Genomic DNA, 10,092 nt, shown 5'->3' with positions numbered 1-10,092 from the left:
GAGATTTCAAACCTGAGGCCCCGCCCTCTGACGCAGTAACCCAGACACACACACACACACCCACAAACACACGCACACAAACATGCCGGTCGATTGAAGTCACATTGCAGATGGATATATTGAGTCTCTACCCAAAGATGAAACCTCAGCATTATAGCCAAGCAGTTGGAAACTACTGGAAACTTCTGGAAGCTACATGCTACAAAGAATACTTCATCTGCGTTTGTTAAAGGAAGGATCAGTAACTTACTGATGGACATCAGGATGGGTTTCTTCCATTTCTCAAGTGTAAGTACGTGCGGTTAAAGTTGTTGCCTCGTTGACTCTAGCTTGCAAATGTATTTTGTTGTGATTTGTTACTTGTAACCGAGTGTACTGTATCAGGTTAACTGGCTATATTCTCTTATCGCGTGCAAAGTCACGTTAAAAACGCGACGCGTGCTGCTTTGTTTATGGAGCTCCGTGGTAACGTTAGAGGTGTGCATACCCGCGGCTGTCCCCGCGCCAGATTTCTGCGGCGCGGGAATAAATTTCCGAATAAATCGCCGGAGCGGTCGGTTACGGGTTTGATTTGGGACGGGAGCGGGCTGCCTGAGAAAGAGAAAGATGTGTCTGCTTGGTGCTTGTGTGTTAGTGCGCACGCGCGCGTATGAGAGAGAGAGAGAGAGAGAGAGAGAGCGAGCGAGCGAGCGAGAGCTTTATGCTTGGTGCTGTGTGTGTGTTTATACAGATTTTCGGTTTTGTTCTCCCCCGCTCTTTAGCGGGATCGGGCGCGGCGGGCAGAATACGGGGCGGGTTCTAAGGCTAAAACCTGGCGGGTGCGGGAGGAAGCGGGAGCGTTCTCGTCCGGAGGTGTGTGTGTGTGTGGCAGCTAAAATCCACGCCTACACTATCTAGCGTGTATGAACTGTGATTACTTTTTAAATTGCTGATTAGCTATTGGCCATTTCACTCTCTGACTGAAGGCAGTCGACCAATCGCGACAGACTGTCATCGGTCCAATCCCCCGCTGTAGTCGATGAGTGTATCCTAAGTTATTATTTTAGTTTATATGTATAGAAGTATTTTGTAATATCTGTTTTTTTTTAATCTTATTTATTTTTTTTTTATTTATTTTTTTTTTCTTTTGCAATTTTTTATATATTTTTTTTTCTCCTGTTATATATTACTTCATTACTTTTGATTATTGTAATTATAGTAATGTTTATGGATATAATATATATCTCAGTTGTTGTATTTTTACTTTATGTAATGTTTCAAACTATAATAAAAAAAAAAAAAAAAAAAAAAAAAAAAAAAAAAAACTGTCATCGGTCCAATCAGCGCAGATTAGCTTCGCGCTAAGGAGGGGTTTGGGAACAAATGAATCACTGGACGATTCATACAGGAGTCGCTGGGATAATTAGGTAAAAATAAATGCAGATTATAAGACCATGAAAGTGTTTTTTGACCTTGCATGCATATTAGACTGTTGTTGGAGACCCTTACAACCAAGATATGACCCTATTTCATGTATAATATGGGCTCTTTAACGGAAAACCGCTCCAATTCAGAGCTGAGCTGAATGAATCGCTAAAGTGATTCCAACTGATTCACACAAACGAATCGATTCAGTTGAGTGATTCATTCAATAGCTTGTGTTGCTGGATAGTCACGAGGGCAAATGTTTTCAGGTTGGTTCTCTAAAGTTAGCAGCTCTGGAGTTTTTAAAACTGATTTTGGACTTTCAGTGGGGCACAAGTGCTACGGATCCGTGGATACTTTTGGAGAAAAACTATATAGAAAATATTAATATCATATTCAACACAACTCAAACCATTTACTGAACTAACTAACTAACTAACTAACTAACTATAAATAAATAAATAAATAAATAAATATTGTCAACACACTAAAGTAAATCAATATACATTAAATTTAAACAAAACTGTGATTGTAACATTTTTAAAATAATTAATTTTAAAAACCTAATAGTTAAAATATATAAAATGCTAATTATTTACTTTTTATTTATTTATTTAAATTTGTATTTATTTATTTATTTACTTATATTTATGTAGTATAATTAATTTCAAATAGCAAACATATTTTTACACAAAGTCTACTACAAAGTTTGTATGATATTTACAATACTTTTTTCATTATTCACCACAAATGACAGAAATGAAAGAAGAGAAATGTGACAATGCCCTACAGGTAATACTATTTAGTGTCTAGTTTATTTTTTTTTTTTTAATATTGTTTTATGTTTATCTTTCTACATTGCGTCTTAAAGAACTCAAATTAAACTTCTGTCATCATTCACTGGTTCAAAACCCATTTGAGTTTCTTTCTTGTTTCTACTCAAAAGAAGTTACTTTGAAAAATGTTAGTTGATGTCACGCATTCACTTCCATAGTATTTCCCCCTCACCACCCCCCCAACTATGAATACAGTAGCAATGCATACACAAGAAAAAACACAAGGGAAAGTGAAGTGAATAAGGAGGTCATTTTCATTTTTTCCCACAACTATCTCTTTAATGTGAACGAATAATCCACTGAAAAAAGTCTAGTAATCTTAAATTAAAAATAAGCTATTTGCTATTTTCTCTGATCTGATGATGTCAGTTTGACAGCATGGGCAAAATAGGCTTAGCCACGCCTCTCCAACTGTTTTATTCAAGTTGGAATTAAAGCCTGCAACAACTTCCAGTTAACGCAGTGTTTAAATAACTGTTAAACTAAATAACAGACTGCAGATTACTAAACTGAAATAAAAAATGTGTTTCAGCTATAATGCACTTTTGCTGGGCTATAGTTACACTAAGCTATATTATATTGTGTTTATACTGAAACTAGTTAATACGATCACTTGCGTTATAGCATATGTGTGAAAAATGTTAACCATGTTACAACAAACCCCGTATTTGAGAAAAAGAACTTTTGTTTTGAAATACCAGGTTCTCAAATTGGCAAAATAACATTAGTCCTGTACATTGCAGCAACTTTTTCAGAAATGTTCTTGAATTCTGCTGCAGTGCTGCTGAGGAAATAACTAACAACATCCTGCATAGTTTCTATTCTCCCTCTCTTTCTATACCTTTCTATCTCTCCCTCGGGCTTTCTCTTTCAGTTTGTTGCTCAAGAAGAACAGCCATATCCTATATAGCTAGCTGAAGGATTCTGGCATTGCTCTTGTTTCCAAGTTCAGCTACAGTACTGTACTGTACATTAATGAAGTGGACCTTTTGTATTACCTAGTGTACATCATTCCATGTTAACTCTGTCCCATCCTCAGCTAGTCATTTTAATCTTCTATTCATTTGTTTTGTTGTATTTTACTGATTATTAAATAATATTGTTTCTATGTTATAATTAAAGAACAGACTCCAAAACACAAAGCAGATGAATATTAAAGGCTACCCACTTTTTTCAGCCAAATTTCTTAGTGCAAAAAAGTAGGTCTATCAGTAAAATCAGCTGACTTTGGCTATTGAATTGAATGAACTATTCAGCATGTTCACATGGGTTTCCTCCATGCTCTGTTTTCCCCAAGGGCATGCAATATACATGAATTGAATAAACTTAAAAGTGTCCGTAATGTATGAGTGTGAATTAGTGTATTCCCAATACTGGGTTGTGGCTGGAAGGACATGTAAAACATACTGGAATAGTTGGCAGTTCATTCCGCTGTGGTGACCTCTGAAATAGAGAATAAGTCGAAGAATAATAAATGAATGAATCATCACATTGCACATATTCCTAGTGGTTAGTGACCTGATCGTCTTATACACAACTAATGCTGTTTTCTTTTAAAGCAGAGTGCCTATAATTTATAATAATGTTAAAATCAGTGTCGAAACTATTGCATATTATATAAATATTCTTGTTCAGAGGTTTCCATTCATATGACTGAAGGAAAGATATACTAATATGTAAAATATATCTTTATCTAATATAATTTAGATTCTAATGATTAACTGATCTTTCTTTTTATTATTTTTAACAAAAACAACATCATTCACTCCCAAAGATCCAAATCTTTATGTGAATTCATTTGCAAGTGATTGAATAATGAAACTACATTATGACTACACAACAGAATAAATAATCCTGTTTTTGTATAATTTTAATAATGTTTGTTTTGAGAAAAAAAATATATAATTTAAAATTGTTTTTTGGTAGATAAATTTGGTCAACTTGATATTGATGACCCTTCCATCCATCTTTCCATTCATTCATCCATCTATCCCTCCATCCATCCATCCATCCATCTATCCATCCATCCATCCATCCATCCATCCATTTATTCATTCATTCATTAATCCATCTTTAATCACAAAAAATACAATTCATTCTATATAATACCAATCAGTCAAACAGCACATAAACTTTGAGTATAAATGATTGAAAGTTAAATGAGATTTTACGTGAAAATGTAAATATATTCATCTAAATGCTCTTTTAAACAATAGACTCAGATCACCTCTGCCTTTCAAATGAGTGCTGTGATCCGTGCTCTTTTTTTGTAATACATTTGTGACTCTACTTCAAATCCAGAGATTAAAATCAGCACTCATGTTTCACACGGATCCATCCATATGGACTGTGAAGGGTGAAGTGGTTGTTTCAGAAGCAGTCAAGCGCTGTAATTAAGGATTACACCTTCACAAGTGGTGTTCCAGTATAACAGCCTATTAAATGTATACTGTAGGCTCAGGATAAAGATTTTCAACATTTACTTTTTACATTCTTTTATCTTGCTTTAGCTTCTGACTGGTGACAAACCAGGTCACCGAAAGAAAAGTAATGTCTTATACTTTGATATATAACTAGAAAGTTTCTCAAAGTTAGTAAAGCTGCTGGACTTTTTAGGTGCTATATGTAGGTATAAAATGGCACCAACAATGTATCTGTTCATCTCCATTTTAAATTGTTGCAATAATTTATATTGCATTCATTCTTCAGTGATTTATTTATTTATTTATTTATTTTTTTGTGTGTGATTGTTCACATTAGGGCTTCCATGTATTTAGTCACCACAGCATAATGTGGTGTCTAAAAATGACCGGAATCATGTGTATCAACTCATTCATTCATTAATTTTACTAAGTCTCTTTCTAATAGGTTGCCACAGCGGAATGAACCGCCAGCTATTCCAGCCTATGTTTTACGCAGCAGATGGCCTTCTAGCTGCAACCCAGTATTGGGAAACACTCATACACACTCGTTCACCAACACTCATAAGCTACAGACCATTTAGTTTATTCAATTCACCTATACCTCATGTCTTTGGACTATGGGGGAAACCAGAGCACCTGGACAACACTATGTTAACTCCACACACAAATGCCAACTGGGAGTATAGTAACCTTCTTGCTGTGAGACAACAGCTCTAAAGCTGAGTTACCGTGCCGCCACATATTTTCAACTTTGGATTGATTTACATCCACAATAGGAGACTTCTGAAATCAAATTAGGAATTTTAAAATAAAGCTTTCTACACCGCTCACTGGAGTGTTTTATTCTAATCAGACATTTCAATCAGAAACTTTTACATTTAATTAAAGGACTTATAAACACAGCTCAGGGCTGTGTTTCCCAAAAGCATTGTAAACCTAAGTAGATTGTAAAAATGTACTTAATGACTGTAACTTACACAAATATATTGTAACTTGAGCCCTTAAAAAATTCTCAGAGTTCTCAGAAAAATTATACAAGCATAGAAAAAAGACATTAAGTTATGAAGACAAGTGGTAGATTGCATCTTTTACTTTATTTAAGTGCAGTGTGATTAGAATTAAAGGCTTTGGATGGACTTTATTGTACTCTTCTTTACTTTTTAAATATTTTCTCATTTACTGTAAAACAAATGTAATGACAACAAACAAAACTATACATTTAATTACTGAATGAAATATGTGTAAAATATTTAGGGAACATGCTTGAAATTGTTGGAAAAATAGGGAAAGATAAAGTAAAAAATAAAGTCAGTGACTTTCACAGATGTGCATGAAAACTATCTACAGTATGTACTGCATATTTCTTATTCATAACGATATGTACTTTAATCCGCCACCCACCCCATAGCCTAGTCTGTAATTATATTGGGTGCTTTATTGGCTGTTCTTAATTGTGAATCAACATAAGATGATGATAAAATGGTTAAACATTCAGGATATCACTCCACATATAAAGTTATATTTCAGGAAATGGACAGTGACTTAGTATAGAATGTGTTATCACACTATCATGCTTCATGCATTTTTGGGAAACACACATAGAATTGCAACTATTCACACTATTCATAACCATGCAACAGAATGCTCTTAGGAGCCCAGAAACATCATTTTTGGACTATTACAATTTATGTCCATTACAATGGACATCACATATCAGCCCATGTTTTTTTGCGGTTCCTGAGCATTTCATCTGATTTAAGGCCTGCAGTCCGATTATAATCCAATCAAATGGCGGTAAGGCTCGAAATGTTGTAATTAAAAAAAAATAACAATAATCCAATACATTGAAAAGCAGCATGGCATCACTCCAGATAAAGACGTAAGCCACATTTACGATGTTTTTAATCAGATTTATGGATATGTTTGCCAATATTTTATAGATAGGATGTATAAAAGAGGGGTTGCACTAACCAATTAAAGTTTTAAACATTTTGTAACATTGCAAGCTTTTGTTTAAGATTTTTTTTAAATATGTCTGTCCATTAGGATGGACAATGGGTTCAAAACCTGTAACTAAAATTGAATCTCCAGTAATGCTGATTGAACTTTTTTTTATAAAAAAAAAAACTATATTGATGTACTAATTCAGTGCTAAAACAATTTCATATGCCGAATATACCGATCTTGAAGTTCTTGAATGTATAGCAGATGGAAATATCTCAGACATACGTGGAGTGGTGAGGAAGATTAAGATAAAGTTTGTTATAAACAAGGTGCAATCTATTCCAAAAAAAACATCAAGATTAAAGTAAAATTGTTACAAACTTCATCTTTGTGATTTTGAGATTTTACCAGCAATCATGTGTGTATGTTTTTTTTTTTTTTTTTTTGGTATTTTATGTTGGTATACTGTTTGGTGTACTTCTGTTCTCACTTGAGGTCCACTTGAAATATAAGAAATATATACCTACTTGAAGGTTGTTGAATTTGTATTACTATAATTTGGATTTTTATAGGAGTCTCAAGTACTCTGAAAACAAAATTTTACATGTTTCAAAAACTCTGACCATAACTTGGCAATGAAGATGTTAAACAATGTAGGGGAACCTAGACATGTAATAACCAAGATAACATACATCCAGTCTGGTGTTCTTTTGCAGAATAAAGCCATTCAGTCTTACACAACAATTGATATTCTACAAGAACAACCGTTTGGATGTACGTTATCCATTCCATAACAGAGGTAATATAATATTGAAACTTTGCATGACTATACTGTACAGCACAGTGTATACCTCAGAGAAAGAGAAAAAGAAATTAGTTACGTCTTGATTGAGTTTGAGAGCTTGTTGGAGCATTGATGCAGAAATGCACTTCTGATGAACCCAACACATTGACATTGAATAATTAAATCTATTTACAGCTCTAGTTTCATTTCATAAATCTACTGAGGCTGTTTTGCTTTGTTGCCAATGTATTTATACAAAGATATCAGAAGGCCAACATTTCGATATTGATCCAACCCTGATGAGCATTTCACTCTTCCCAAGTTGCTTGTAATTTTGCACAACTGCGGTTAGGACGTGCCAAGATTCATTTGTTACTAAGTTTTATTTCCTGTAAAAACATGCTGGTGTCTTTATACCACAATATTTGAAGATTTCACCCTCTACTAGTCAAAAATGCCTAAAAGAGCATTTTTTTCCAGATCCCCCGGGGCTCTCAGAAGCTTCTCTGTCTTACTGTGCGTCACTAATGAATTCTGTGTATATGGTCACTCATCATTTCTGTATCATTTGAGCCAAAATTCCATGACACTAATATACCTCCCGTCTCTGGGGCTTTAATTACTCCCTGCGAGCTGAGAGAAATGAAAAGAACAACCTGTGGTGAAATCATGCTTCACATGCTGTTAATGCAGAACAGTGCTGAGAGCATTTATTAAATTATTAGCTCATAAATACAGACCTAAACATAGTTATGCTGTTTGTGGAATTTCTGCACTAACCATGTTGTTTGTATATGTTTGTGTGTGTGTGTGTATATATATATATATATACATCCAATGCACGCTGCGCTATCCCAAGATCTACTGCAAAAGAAGATTTTTTTTAACACATTTTCTAAACATAACAGTTTTAATAACTTATTTCTTTTAACTTATTTATTTTATCTTTGAAATGAATACAGTAAATAATATTTGATTAGATATTTTTCAAGACACTTCTATGCGGCTTAAAGTGATGTTTAAAGGCTTATAGGTTAATTAGTTTAACTAGGCAGGTTAGGGTATTAGGCAAGTTATTGTATAACAATGGTTTGTTCAGTAGACAGTCAAGAAAAAAAATGATAACTGCTTTTGTTATAGCCAAAATACAAAAAAAACAAAAAAGACTTTTAAAGAAATAGTAAATGTTTCCTGGATTTGTTTCTGTTCATTTGGTAAATATTAAAAAAAAAAAAAAAAAAAAAAAAAAAAAAATATATATATATATATATATATATATATATATATATATATATATATATATATATATATATATATATATATATATATATTTATATACAGTTATATAATATATATATATATATACAGTTGAAGTCAGAATTATTAGCCCCCCTGTCTATTATTTCTGTTTAACGGAGAGAAAAACTTTTTTTCAACACATTGTTAAACATAATAGTTTTAATAACTCATTTCTAATAACTGATTCATTTTATCTTTTGCATGGTGATAGTAAATAATATTTTAATACATATTTTTCTAGACACTTTTACAGTATACAGCTTAATGTGACATGTAAAGGCTTAACTAGGGTAATTTAACTTAGGGTGATTAGGCAAGTTATTATATGATGGTTTGTTCTGTAGACTATCGAAAAAATGTAGCTTAAAGGGGCTAATAATTTAAACCTTAAAATCATTTAAAAAATTTAAACTACTATTATTTCAGCCAAAATAAAACAAATAAGACTTTCTCCTGTAGAGAAAATTATTACAATATTATAATAAAATAATATTCTAGAAATACAATATGTGTCACATCCCCGGCTAGTTACTGCTGCTCCAATCACCAACCTCCCTCACCATCTCATTTCTGCAGTTCCATTCATCACTCTCCCTCTCCAGCCACCTCTCAACACACCCGTACACAATCACCTGGGCCCGGTTTTTCAAAAGGTTTAATCCGGATAAAATTTATCCGGATTTAGTAATCCTGTTTTTGCGATCCGTGATCACGTAATCCAGCTTACTTTATGAGCCAGTTTTTCAAAGCAACATAGGATTGGATCATTCTGATCCGGATAGGAACTTTTCAGGATCACTAAATCTGGATTACCAGTGCTCAATCACAATGAAGATGGATAGATAGGCCTATGTAAAGAGCAACAACTAGAATAACCAGTGTGGGGTAAATATAACTTTATTTTTATTTGAAATGAAAACTAAGAAAATTTTATAAATAATAAAATAATTATAATAATAAATAATAAAAGCAGGAAAAACCCCACTCCATCCTCTTCCAGCAGTCCGCTCATCTGAGATCTACAACACTGTACATTGAGGATATTTATAATAAGCTTCAAATATAGATGTATTGAATAAAAATAGACAAAGTTAAAACCTCCACAATAATGTCAGACTTCCTCATCTGATGTGGAGGGAGCAGCTTGTCTGAGCGTATTCTTTAGGAGGCTGATCTCAAGTGTGGTCTTGGTTTGCTGCAGTTTGGTGAGAGTCAGTTGAAGCTGAACTTCTGTCCTTTCAGTCTCTTTTTGCAATTGTTGAAAGTGATTTAAAAAATCAGGCATTGCCATTCTTTGCATTTTTTGTTATTCTGTAATCATTGCATGCATCACTAATAAATATTCTAAACACAAAAATATTTTCCATTGTGATGAATATATATATATATATATATATATATA

The 10,092-nt window shown here is 33.3% G+C and overlaps 1 protein-coding gene across 2 annotated transcripts in view; it reads right to left on the bottom strand.

The window, feature by feature from the left end:
• The window catches only part of tafa1b (TAFA chemokine like family member 1b), a 421,887-nt gene extending 420,321 nt beyond the window's left edge, over window positions 1-1,566 (bottom strand). For both annotated transcript variants that reach the window (XR_011017210.2, XM_073916604.1), the window contains exon 1: window positions 1,526-1,566. The gene's annotated coding sequence lies outside the window, so the exon portion shown is untranslated. The remainder of the gene's footprint in view (window positions 1-1,525) is intronic.
• Between the last annotated feature and the right edge of the window lie 8,526 nt (window positions 1,567-10,092).

This window comes from Danio rerio, chromosome 11 (assembly GCF_049306965.1).
Source record: "Danio rerio strain Tuebingen ecotype United States chromosome 11, GRCz12tu, whole genome shotgun sequence".
NCBI lineage: Eukaryota > Metazoa > Chordata > Actinopteri > Cypriniformes > Danionidae > Danio > Danio rerio.
This window is presented reverse-complemented; position numbering and strand designations above follow the sequence as displayed.